Here is a 14,069-nt window from a genome sequence, read left to right on the forward strand (position 1 = left end):
CTGTTTGTTTTTGGGACAATTCCGGGGTGTGGAACAGCAAGAGATTTACAGTCAGCGAATGACATCTTCCAACCAACTCCGATCTATTGGAGGAAGCTGTCAATTGTCACACAGAGGGTGGTACGGGTATGGAATGAGCTGCCAGAGGAGGTGGTGGAGGCTGGTGCAATTACAACATTTAAAAGGTGTCTGGTTGGGTACATGAATAGGAAGGGTTTGGAAGGACATGGGCCAAGTGCTGGCAGTTGGAACTGGATTAGTTTAGGAGAGATGGGACGAAATGCTAAACTGCTAATCCAGAGACCCAGGTAACATTCTGGGGAATCCTGCCATAGCAGATGGTGGAAATTGAATTCAATAAAAAGCAAAATATGGAATTAAGGTTCTAATGATGACCATGAAGACCAAAGTCAATTGTTGGGAAAAACCCATCTGGGTCATTAATTCCCTTTAGCAAAGAAACTGCCTTTCTTACCTAGTCTGGCCTACATGTGACTCCAGACCCACAGCAATGTGGTTGACTCTTAACTGCCCTCTGGGGCAATTAGGGATGGGCAATAAATGCTGGCCTAGTGAGTGATACCAACAGCCAGTGAGTGAATAAAAAAAAATTCTGGTCGGCATGGACATGTTGGTTTGAAGGGTCTGTTTCTGTGCTGTACAACTGTATGACTCTATAACCCTGCAGCACTCTATCATGGTGTAGGCAATGTTCCTCTTCATCAATGTCTTCATATTCCTCAGAGAAGGATTGATGCCACCATTCCAGATCTTCAGCTTTGCAACACATTCCCACCTCTGCCTACTCCCAATTGTGTAGAACACAGCATGCAAGGATCATGAAACATATTCTGTCCAGACTGTAGATCAAGAATGCTAGGCGAAAGTGGGTACTGCAGATGCTGGAGATTAGAGTCAAGATTAGAGTGGTGCTGGAAAAGCACAGCAGGTCAGGCAGCATCCGAGGAGCAGGAGGATTGATGTCTCGAGCATAAGCTCTTCATGAGGAATGAGGATCAACATTGTGAGCATAAACCCCTCATTCCTGATGAAGAGCTTGAAACATCGATTCTCCTGCTGCCTGACCTGCTGAGCTTTTCCAGCACCACACTCTCGATCAAGAACCTCCATGCTGATCCAAGCATTGGAACCTCATAGAGTCATAGAGTCATAGAGATGTACAGCCCGGAAACAGACCCTTCAGTCCAACCCATCCATGCCGACCAGATATCCCAATCCAATCTAGTCCCACCTGCCAGCACCCGGCCCATATTCCTCCAAACCCTTCCTATTCATATACCCATCCAAATGACTCTTAAATGTTGCAATTTTACCAGCCTCCACCACTTCCTCTGGCAGCTCATTCCATACCTGTACCACATTCTGTGTGAAAAAGTTGCCCCTTAGATCTCTTTTATATCTTTCCCCTCTCACCCTAAACCTATGCCCTCTAGTTCTGGACTCCCCCACCCCAGGGAAAAGTCTTTGCCTATTTACCCTATGTACGCCCCTCATAATTTTGTAAACCTCTATAAGGTCACACCTCAGCCTCCGAAATCTAACATCTGCTCCATAACAGTCCTTGTTGAAGAATGTGCTGCACTGGTATATACCCTCAGGCTTACTTGGGGGTTGTGTAATGTAGTCATGAAGCACGACTGATTGCCTTGCATAAATAAAAACCGAAAGAACTGTGGATGCTGTAGACGAGAAATAAAGACAAAAGTTGCTAGAAAAGCTCAGCAGGTCTGGCAGCATCTGTAGAGAGAAATCAGAGTTAACATTTTGGGATGGAGTGACCCTCCCTCAAAATGAATATGGTATCTAGTCCTAGAAAAGAAACAGGAATTTTAGCGTTATCAAGGATATAAGCATCATAGTGGCTCCCAAGGTGTAGATTGCTAAGAAGTGGGACTGATGATCGCAGATGATTTGGACACTTGGGGAATGGAACCATTTTCTATTTACAGAGTCTGCCCTGTTATTATATGGTGCACTCAACAGCACTGTACAGTCTATAGCAGCCTTCAACTTGGTGAGCGTCTGCAGTATTGGCAAAGTCTACCTGCCTGGACTGCAGCACTAAAATCGTCATGGGGAAACGGGATGCGGTGGTGTGATCTGGCACAGACTGCCCCGGTCAAACAGGCTGGAGGGGCCAAATGGCCTCCCTTTGCTTTTCACTCACATGTTCACTCCACGTAGGCAGCAGGTCCATATGGATGGTGTCTACAGAGTGGAGAGTAAGCATTCTTATACCTAGCCTCCTTTCTCCTCGCCTTGCTCTTCCAATGGCTGATTGTGCTGTGCAATTAGATGTTGGAGCTTGATCACACACTGTGTTTGACATCAGGAACAATCTTTAATGACTAATTACTTTGAAGACGACAATTAAGCAGGGCCAACTTGAAACAGTTGCCTTGCTGTGATCTGGCCATCAGATGCCCTTCTATCAGTTAAGGCCATATTGGAAATTGACAATCAATGCCCAGGATTCTTTGACATGTTTGCGTACTTTCAGAGGCCCAGATGGAATAGGAACTTACATTGGTTCTTTGGCAGGAACCCACGATTACTGGCGTGCCCTCTATTTGAACTCCTTCCCTGCCTGAACACTCAAACCCACACACTGCTACCTTTCCAAAAATTTATATAGAAGTAATTTGCTGCATGTTCCTGATATGGCTGAAGGCCTGTGTTTCAGCATCTTCCTGAAATTGTTGCCCAATTTATCAAATTAACTAACTACTGTGTGAAGGCAGACTCAGTAGTTTTAGACCAAGCTGTTATTCCCTTGTGTAGAGAACATTTCGGGGTGATTTAATTGATAACACTTCTCATTTTCCAACACCTGAAGATTTTGTCTTACTTTGTTAAAGGTGCTATATAAATTCATCTGTGCTAATATTTGAGCTTCTGGAGTGTTTGATGCAAACCGCAGCTATTTATACTTTTTTTCCTCCTGTTTTTAAGCTCCTTAATGTTGAGTTTGTCTGGAAACTCATTTTACACTTTCACTGCAGTTGAGACAAGTTACCCATTATAGATTTTCACAAGACTACAGACAACATGAATTGGTTCTCTCCTCAATGCGTAAATTTTGTGGACTCATTTTATGGAGGGAAAGAGCACACATTCTAGTTCAAAAAAATAAATAACTCTTGTTCACTGATGTCAACAATTCTATGTTCTAACTCCATCAAATGTACCAAACCCTGACCTGCTGTGCTGTTCCAGCAATAAAGTTTCAACTATGTTCTAACTCCATCAAATGTACCAAACAAAATGTGGCCAAAGTTGTGCTAAAAGCTGAAAGAGACTTTTACTCATGTGCTGAAAGCAATGCGTATATTTTATTTAAAATGAAGGAACGACTGAACAAATCTATACTTCCTCTCTTGGTCACCATTATAGATACAGGGGTAGTGGGATCATTTAACCTGAAGAAGGGCTTATGCCCGAAACGTCGATTCTCCTGTTCCTTGGATGCTGCCTGACCTGCTGCGCTTTTCCAGCAACACATTTTCAGCTCATTTAACCTGTGTCATGCATGCAATAACCCAGTGGGAGTGGATTACTTGCTCCTTGGAAAGCTCACCTGATTTTGTAACACAAAGTGATGAATCCATCATTGGTGGAATCTTTAAAGAGAAGGACCACTCAGTGGGCCAGGAGGCTGCCCTACTGAGTGAGGTGAAGAATTGCCTTTGGCACGTGTAATGTCCAAACGTGTGATGGAGCTACAGGCAGACTCATTGGCAACCAAAACTGGCCGCAATGTCTCTTTTTCCTTCACAAAGTGCCGGAGCACCACTGTACCTGCTGTCTCTTGTGTCTGATTGTGGATTAGAGGGAGACAGGTTTACCTACATGTGTACAGAAAAATTTGAAGCACAACTCAAGGTATCTGTGTTGAAAGACAAAACTGGTCAAAAAGTGTGGAAAGGTCTTTTCCCATTGATATATATGGTAATGTAGGTGGCATAGGGTTCAGTGGTTAGCACTGCTGCCTCACAGCAACCAGGGACCCAGGTTCAATTCCAGCCTCGAGCAGTTGTCTGTGTGGAGTTTGCAAATTCTTCCCATGTCTGTGTGGGCTTCCTGTGGATTCTCTGGCTTCCTCCCACAGTCCAAAGATGTGCAGGTTAGGTGGATTGGTCACGCTAAATTGTCCATAGTGTTGATGTGTGGCTTCAGTGCATTAGTCAGGGGAAATGTAGACTAATAGGGTAGGGGAATGGGTCTGGGTGGGTTACTCTTCAGAGAGTTGGTGTGGACTTGTTGGGCCAAATGGCCTGTTTCCACACTGTAGGGAGCTGAAAATGTGTTGCTGGAAAAGCGCAGCAGGTCAGGCAGCATCCAGGGAACAGGAGAATCGACGTTTCGGGCATAAGCCCTTCCTGAAGATTCTCCTGTTCCCTGGATGCTGCCTGACCTGCTGCGCTTTTCCAGCAACACATTTTCAGCTCTGATCTCTAGCATCTAAAGACCTCACTTTCTCCTCCACACTGTAGGGAGTCTATGAAATTCTATGTGTAGGCCAGGTGGATTAAGCAGGGGAAATGCAGGGATACAGTAGGGAGCAGGGTCTGGGTGGGATGTTCTTCAGAGAGTCAGTGTGAACTCAGTGGGCTGAATGGCCTGCTTCCACACTATAGGGATTCTATGATTATGAATTACAAGAAAGCTTTATTTTAACCTGCACTCTTGACAAACCTGCAAAAATACCTGAAATACTGTGATCTACATCAATGTCCAATTATCTATGCAGTATCACAAGGATAACCGTGATGTATATCCCCCCTGCATTATGTCTCTATTCATTACTCTGTGTTTTTACATTGATTTGAGGAGTATTATGTTTTTACATAAACTTTTTTGAGGGATGTTGATGTCTCGATGTTTCGCCGGGTCAGGGTTCATTGCGGTTATGTGCGCCTCTCTATTATCCAGAATATTTGATCATCTGACACAGTCCTAGTCCCACAAGTGCTAGATAGTAAAAGGTGTCTTGTAATCAGTTAAGAGACAGTGGCATTGTGATAATGTCACTGGACTTGTAATCTAAAGCTCTATGAATATGGGTTCGATTCCCACTGCGACACACAATCTCTCTCAGGCACACACGTGCGCGCGCGCACACACTAACACAGATACACACTCTCTCTCTCTCACAGACACCCTCACACACACACACACACACACACACACACACACACACACACGTGAAAGTGAGGACTGCAAATGCTGGAGATCAGAGTCAAGAGTGTGTTGCTGGAAAAGCACAACAGGTCAGGCAGCATCCGAGGAGCAGGCGAATCGACGTTTCGGGCAAGAGCCCTTCATCTGTCATTCAACACACACTCTCACACATACACATTTACACACACACACTGTCTCACATATACACATACCCGTATACGCACCCACACAGACAGGTGCACTGTCACACACACACTCAAACACACACTCTCTGTCAAGCACATCTATGCACATATGCACTCTCACACATACACATACTTATTCACATACATATTCACACACACTCAAACTGTCAAACACACACACTCTCCCTCTCTCTTTCTCTCTTACACAACCATGTATGGACACTCTCACACGTGGACATTTGCTCTCTCTCTCTCTCTCTCTCTCATACATGCACATGCAAACACTCGATCACACATACAGATACTCTTATATACACACACAGACACACACACACACTTACGTGATCACCCTTTCACAGGAGTTGTCTAAGAGTCTGGTTTTGTTTCCTGCTGGATGTTTACATCAGAGACCCCAACACCCCTCACTGCTGCAAAAGGGAGTTGGGACAGTTTTGATGATGTTCCCCTCCTCTTGCTGGCTGTGAGACAGGCCCCCGACTCTTTCATAATAGAGGGCACTCCTTCAGACATTTGCAGAGTAAAAATGCAGTTTACTTGGGTGTGAGTTGGAGGGGTGGTGAAAATGTTTGTTTTCTCGATTGCTTGCTGTCCTTGTGCTCCCAGTTTGTGGATGTCACAGTGGGATGATTAGCTAAAGCACGCTCTGTGGATAAGATGCCTGACAGACAATACAGCTTACAGATAGCACATCTTGTAGACAGTTACAGATATTACAAACTGTAGCCACAGTGTGTTGGAGGTGCAGCAAGTGTTGAACGTTGATGGATTTTTGGAGATTAAAGTTGACATTCAGTCCAATTATGATCCTAATGTTCAAAATCAATATAAAATTTTGCAGACACTTTCTATTTGATCAGTTGCTAAGCAGTTAACAGAGACTAATGAAGCATTCCTCTTTTCTCCCACACACAAATTATTCAGCAGCCAGTAGCTGCATCTTGCCTTGAGATAGAAGTTGTCAGATTCTATACAATCTCTAAAGCTGGGGTGAATGAATTAGGTCTTGGGTTGTTTCTGGGCAACAACGTTCTTAAATTTCAGCTGAAGAAACTAAAAGTAATTCAGGCAAAGAAACATTAATGTTCAACTTAAAACAAACAGACCTAAGAGGAATAAGACCAATAGCGATGCTGAAAGTATAAGACAATTCGAATCTGATAAAACAAATACTGTTGCAATGTAATCCATTTACTACCACTCAGTCAACTCTGTTGACATAGACAATAGCTTTGAGTGGTAGACATATAGACAATCAAATACCATTAACCTTTTAACCTGAGTTGAAATACAGCCGATGTCAATCTTTCAATCTTGACTTTCTCTATAAATTGTTAAGGAGTACTCAAAATCTTTATAGAGACATAATCATGCATCATGGAGTCACAGAGTCATACAGCACAGAGACAGACCCTACGGTCCAACCAGTCCATACTGAACTAGTCCCACCTGCCTGCTCCTGGCACATTTCCTTCCAAACTTTCCTATTCATTTCTTTATCTAAATGTCTTTTAAACAGTGTAACCGTGTCCGCATCCCACCATTTCCTCAGGAAGTTCATTCCTTCCACATGCGAACCACCCTCTGTGTAAAAAGTTTGTCCCCGTCTTTTTTAAATGTTTTTTAAATGGAATGTTCTTCGGAGCGTCAGTGTGAACATGATGGGCTGAATGGCCTGCTTCCAAAATGTAGGGATTCTATGATTGACTCAGAGCCAAGGGTACCACAACTGAGCCCCAGCTCAATCTACCGTCACCAATGATTAATGCCTATGTGGATGACGGGTGGAAGTGAGAGTATGATTCATATAAGAAGTCCTGAATCAGGGGTTACAGTTGAAGAGGATGAGGTAAGCTCTTTAGGACTGAGATGAGGAGAAATGTCTTCACCTAGAGAGTGGAGAGCCTGTGGAATTCTCTGCCATGGAAAGTGGTTGAGGTCAAAGCATTGAAAGTTTTGGACAAAGTTAGTTATAGTCCTTAGGGCTAAAACAATCAAAGGGTATGGAGAAGAAGCAGGAGAAGGGGACTGATTTGCATGATCAGCCATGCATATACTGAATGGGGAAGTAGGCCTGAAGGGCTGAATGGTCTACTGGAGCTTCCATTTTCCATGTTTCTACATAGCCACATCTCTAATCCGGAGCGGGCACTCCTGGCTTTTTACGTCCAATGGGTGGACTCTTGGGAATGGCAGTGAGGCATTGGCTGCAACAATAGTGGAGTGGGGACTCCTAGTTTCCTATGCCCAATGCATGGACTCTTGGAGTTTTGGTGGGGCCTTCGGCTGTGGTGGAGTTGGGATTCCTGGCTGCAGTAGGCCCAAAGCAGCGACCTTGTAGATATTCTGGACCTGTGTTTGGGACCCCGGCCAATGAAAGTGAAGTCTATTTAAATACTTTTGTTTTATTCTTTTTCCCCTCAAAATGGTGCTGTTTTGTGGCAACTAAACAGAGGTTGCTGGAAAAGCTCAGCAGGTCCGGTAACATCAGTAAAGAGAAATCAGAATTTAAATTCTGAAGAAGGGTCACCTGACCCGAAACGTTAACTCTGATTTTTCTTCACAGATGCTGCCTGACCTGCTGAGCTTTTCCAGCAACCTCTGTTTTTGTTTCTGATTTACAGCGTCCGCAATTCTTCCAGTTATTATTTACTTTTTACTGCGTCTACCGAGATATATATGACAATAATAAAAAAAACTAAAAGACTGCAAAGCCTTCGATAAAACAGCAAAGAAGAAAAGAGCATTTGGAGCATTTAAAGGGATGTTAAAAAGAAACATTCTGTAACAAAATCATCAAGGACTCCTTCATACATATAAAAGCCTAGACATAATTCCATAAACGTGTGGAATGCTAATAAGACCATTTTATTGGAAACTAATGGATTTTGGCTGGCATTGTCTAAAATCAGACAGCATGAAAATCTATTTTCTTCCACACCGGACTCCCTCAACACTGCACTAGAGCGTTGATTCACTTTCTGCTTGAGTCTTTGTATTCAGACTTGAATTCATAGAAAGAGAGCTACCAGAGTCGATTGTGTGGTGCTGGAAAAGCACAGCAGGTCAGGCAGCATCCGAGGAGCAGGAGAATCAATGTTTTAAGCCAGAGTCCTTCGAGCATCTGCAAACCTCACATTCTTCAAAGAGAGCTGCCAGTTGGGTTGTGGCTATCATTGTCAGATACGTCGAAGAATATAACTTTTTTGAGATTTACATTATAGTGTCAGACTTTCCTTGGCCAATAACACATGATTTGGGGCCATTTTGGAATGGCCAATGGAGTTTCATGGGGTGTGGAATCGTCTCCCACTGGATACCACAGTCAGAATTGTATCCTGTGCCAGGGTCTCCATACTGGGAGCGGATGTCAGGCATGAACCCTCCACTGTGGGTTTATCTTGTTAGGGCATTAATTGGCTCAGAAAGAGATCTCTCAGGATGAAACCCCACCTCTAAGAATTACAGGTCAATCAGCCCTCTAGCACCACAGGTGGTCACTGCTGGGACTGCACCCTGTCTCCAATGGTGAGAAGCCATGGAGCTGGATGGGAAGATAAACTGGGTTCATTTGTGGTGAGGGCAGATTAGGAAGGCCTGGTAAAGGGGGGCATGAGGGATGGGCAGTGGCTTGAAGGGGAATTGGACACAGATGTTGAAGGTGGGGTTCACCAATCAGCTTAAGGAGATCTAAAAGTTGGAATTTCCCACTTTATCACCAACAGCCTGAGGAATGAGGCCGAGTGAGCTTCAAACTCTGTTCTGACCTCCGCAGGCATGGGAAAAAAACTGGCAGGATGGGAAGACGCCCTTAGTTGTTCACATAAGAACCACAATTGGTCCAAGAGCAGGTGGGTAAATTGCACTGGGGGCAATACAGGAGGTTGTCCTCATGGGATTACACCTAAGGTATTCACCCCTGCTTACCACTGACCTGCTTTCAGAGGGAGATAACATTCTGTTCACGGGAAGGGTCACCCGACCAGAAACGTTAACTCTGATTTCTCTCTGCAGATGTTGCCAGACCTGCTGAGCTTTTCCAGCAATTTCTGTTTGTGTTTCTGGTTTCTAGCATCTGCAGTTCTTTTGATTTTTATTGAACGTAAAATTTTATCCCGGTTGTTATTGCAAAATGACTATCAGCTACAATAGTTAATGCATGCTAAACTGAATAGGATGTGTTAGCTTTATATATATTTGCATATGTATTAACACAGATGAATTTTAGGAACTGATACTGGTGAATAGACATTCAGTGCATTCTAATAATGTCATCACTTTCTCAGCTCATGCATTCACTGAATGTTCCAGTGTTGGCACTAGTGATTGGGTAAGGCTACAGTGTACCTGCTGAAGGTCAGTGGAATACGTTGCCCAGAATTCAAAGTGAAGTCACCTCTGTAATCTGCTAGAATCAAACAGCTGCTTGCCAGTTTAATCAATTGCGATGATACTGTGGCTTTAAGCGGTATAATTTCTCCTGATATTTTAAAAGAAAGGTTTTAAGGCAGAGGTACCAAGCAGTCTACTGGAAAAAACAGCTTGTGAGGCATTTTTAAAAAAAAATTGGAACAATAGAAGCAGCCTGAATGGGTGTGGTCAAGGTCCCACAGAACCAGGATTTAGTTTTAGTTTTCAGCTGTTGTTGCTGGGTCTCACCAGGGTTTGGAAGCTGCAGCAAATCTCTCCCAGCTGCTACACTCTCTCAGAGTTTTCTCTTGATGTTCTTTTCCCTCCTGGCCCGATGGAGCTCCATGTGAGACTATCTGTTTTCTGTATTTGACTGTTACCAAGGGGTGTGTTTATGTTATGGTACAGGTACACAATCCTTTATTGAAATCCGAAAAACTCCAAAATCTGAAGATTTTCTCATGAAGTTTTTTTTCTCCAGAGCAAGTTTGTTTGGCGTGTAAACAGGCGACCCAACTCCACACTCACTCGACTCACATCACTCAGATGCGACTTGATGGTGTGGCCCAGCACTGGCAGGCATCAATTCTGTCTCGGCGCTTGTAGTACTCGCAGGTGCATCTGCTGTTCGATAAGAAGTTTTTTTCACCGTTAAACTGTCACTCATTCCAAAATCCAAAAAATTCCAAATTCTGAAAATCAGCTGGCCCCGAGGTTCTCGGATAAAGGATTGTGTACCTGTACTATATTGGAACAGTTAATTAGATATTAGATTCCCCACAGTATGGAATGGGATGGGACCATTCACTGCTGTCGATTCACCGCCACCAATTATAGCCACTGCCTTTTCACTGCCGAGGATGCTTAGCCATCGCCCATTGGCCACTGAGGACGATTCGCCATCGCAATGTGTTTGTAACTCACTTTTATGTATAGACCAATAAGATGATATTTATTTTACTTTTTTTATCAATATGTAGTATGTACTTGTATAAATGAAGGGGACTGAGAAGTATGAAAGAACAGGCGGGAGGGAAAACAATCAGTACATATATATATTTCCGGTGGCGAATAGTCTCCAGAGGTCAAACAACCCCAGTGGAGAAACGCTGGTGGCGAAACATCACCAACCCAGTATGGAAACAGGCCCTTCAGCCCAACAAGTCCACACCGACCCTCCAAAGAGTAACCCACCCAGACCCACTCCGCTATCTCACATTTACCCTTGACACTATGGGCAATTTAGCATGGCCAACTCACCTGACCTGCACATCTTTGGACTGTGGGAGGAAACTGGAGCACCCAGAGGAAATCCACGCAGACACGGGGAGAATGTGCAAACTCCACACAGACAGTTGCCTGAGGCTGGGATCGAGCCTGGGACCCTGGTGCTGTGAGGCAGCAGTGCTAACCACCGAGCCACCATGCCGCCCCAAAATAGTAATAGTTACTGTATCTATTATCCTGTTACGTCTTTCAACAGAGTTAAGTTTATTCCAATTCCTTCTTTCTTTTGTTGTATTTGCTCTATGATGGATGCATAAACTGTGTTTTCCTTTAAATCTGGTAGTCTGACCAATCGAATTACATCACAAATACAACATCTTACACTTACCTTTAAAATAGGAAAACGTTAGGGTCTAAACTACCTTCTGAAGATTTTGAGGAGGTTTGGTCTGGACCATAACACAATAATTTGCCTCTTTACCCATTGCACATGTATAGGAACTGATGAGATGGAAATGCAATGGTTTATATCCTTCTCCCAGTATTAGATTATACAATGACAATGACATTGTTGAACCATCATTAAAATTATTCATTATTAATTGGCACACTATAATCCAGGCATAATATAAAGAAAATCCAACAAGGGGAAAGTTCTTGAAATCATTGGCTGCAAAGAACTCTGTTCTTCTCAAGGATATTACACTGACTATATATTTTTTCACATCTCAAATTGCTCAAATAGTGCTCCTCACAGTTGCCTTATGAAAGAAACCTAAATTGCATTTGAAAGACACATTATGGACTGCTCAGTTAGCATGCAGGAGGAGCAAGTCTTTAGGAAGACAAATGGTATGTTAACCTTTTTTACAAGAAGTTGGAATACAAGAGGAAGGAAATCTTGCTGCTATTGTACAGAGATGTGGTGAAACCGTATCTACAGTGCTAGACAGAATGCTGGTCTCTGGGTGTTGAGAATTTACATGTTTTATAAGGGTTGCAATAAAAATTCAATATGATTCAAGATTTGTCTGATGAGGAGACATTGAGTTAGAATGGGCTTGTAGAAGAGTGATCAGTAGTTTCATTGAAATATATAGAACTTGACAAGGTGAATGCTGAAAAATGTCATTTTTTATCCCTCTCAATAATTCTAGAACTAGTCATTACTAGAACTGCTCTGGTTAATAAGGGATGGACATGAATGGTGGCCTAGATGTGGAGATGCTGGTGTTGGATTGGTGTGGACAAGGTCAGAAGTCACATAATGCCAGGTTATAGTCCAACAGGTTTATTTGAAATCACAAAGCTTTCGCAGCGCTGTTGCTTCATCAGGTAAAGTCTTCACTTGATGAAGGCGCTGCACTCCAAAAGCTTGTGATTTCAAATAAACTTGTTGGATTATAACCTGGTGTTGTGTGAATACTGACCTAGCCAGTGATGCACTCATCCTGTGAATGAATTTTTAAAAGTGAGCATCATTACTTTGCACAATCTCCTGCTTTCCCCCCAGACTCTTCAACATCGTTTCTTTTCAAATAAACATCCAGTGCCCCTTTTGAATATCTCCATTGAAGCTGCCTGCACCACATTTTCAGATGGTGCATTCCAGACCCAAACTACTCCCTGTTATTTTCTCGTATAACCCTTCTGCTTATGCACTTGAAAACTGTACCCTCTTGTTCTTTATAAGAGTGGGGACAATCTCTTCATATCTATTGTGTCCAGCCTGCTCATGACTTTGAAAATCTCTCTCAGATCACCTCTTAATTTTTTCTCTAAGGACAATAACCCCAGCTTCTTTATTCTATCCTCATAACTGAAGTGCCTCATCCCCACACATTCTTGTCAGCAGTTTCTGTACTGTCTCCAATTTGTTTCGATTTTCCTTTATTTATTCATAAAATAAAGGCATCACTGGGTAGGCAGCATTTATTACCCATCCCTAATTGCCCAGAGGCAGTTAGGCATCAACCACATTGCTGTGGGTCTGGTGTCACATGTAGGCCAGAGCAGGTAAGGATGGCAGTGTCCTTCCCTCAAGGCCATTAATGAACTAGATGGGTTTTTCCAACAATGGAAGTCACCATTAGACTGTTTAATTCTAAATATTTATTGAATTCAAATTGCACCATCTGCCATGGCAGGATTCAAACCCAGGTCCTCAGAACGTTATCTGGGTCAACAGTCCAGGGATAATACCAACAGGCCATCATCTTCACTGTGTGGTGTGTAGAACTGTACACGGTACTCCAGCTGAGACTTGACAAGTGTCTTATGCAAGTTCGACATCACCTCTTGCACTCAATCTACCCATTAATAAGGTTGAGAATATTGTGAGCTTTACTTACTGCTCTCTCCATGAGCCTTGCCACCTTCAATGGTCTGGGAACGTTTTCACCTCGGTCCTTCTGCTCTTGCACCCAGACTTAGAATTGAAGAGATGTAAGTCTGCTACCTTTGCCTGAGTTGATCTGTATGTGTTTCCAGGGCAACAGCAATCAGCTGCTTTCTGATGAGCAAACAAAACACTTATATCAAACCAGGGATATGCCCGAACCCCTGCACTGCCTACATCTTCAGAAGAAAAATATTCTACTCTCTCAGCACAGTTCACCAGCTGTGGAAGTGTAGGCCCAGTGCGGAGCTACCAGAGTCTGAGGAAATCTAATTGTCCAAGATCCCTGCGAAACAGTCTAAAATTCTTTTCTTTTCCTAAAGCAACTACACTCTGATTGTGCACATCTAAAGGATGTTCAGTTCAGAGCCTCCCCCACAACACCAGATCCCTGTGAGTCACAGGCATATGGAGGCATCATCCTCCAGATGTGGGATTCATTAACTTCTCACATTTTGCTGATTTTCTCATCTTTCACACTGTCATGCAATTATTCTTCAGAATTTAATCTTTCAACATCCTTAACAAATGCTAAGAAATATTGGGCAGCTTGACAGATGTTGTCGACACAGCTGGTTAACTTGTTCCCCACGCAGGTATGTCCGACAGGCTGAGGCCTACTATCCGCC

General features: G+C 43.3%; 1 long non-coding RNA gene across 1 annotated transcript in view; it reads right to left on the minus strand.

The window, feature by feature from the left end:
- Positions 1-13,684, minus strand: part of LOC122542647 — a 57,314-nt gene extending 43,630 nt beyond the window's left edge. The window contains exon 1 of the long non-coding RNA XR_006309841.1: positions 13,394-13,684. This is a non-coding gene — a long non-coding RNA (uncharacterized LOC122542647). The remainder of the gene's footprint in view (positions 1-13,393) is intronic.
- Between the last annotated feature and the right edge of the window lie 385 nt (positions 13,685-14,069).

Source organism: Chiloscyllium plagiosum, chromosome 40 (genome assembly GCF_004010195.1).
Source record: "Chiloscyllium plagiosum isolate BGI_BamShark_2017 chromosome 40, ASM401019v2, whole genome shotgun sequence".
NCBI lineage: Eukaryota > Metazoa > Chordata > Chondrichthyes > Orectolobiformes > Hemiscylliidae > Chiloscyllium > Chiloscyllium plagiosum.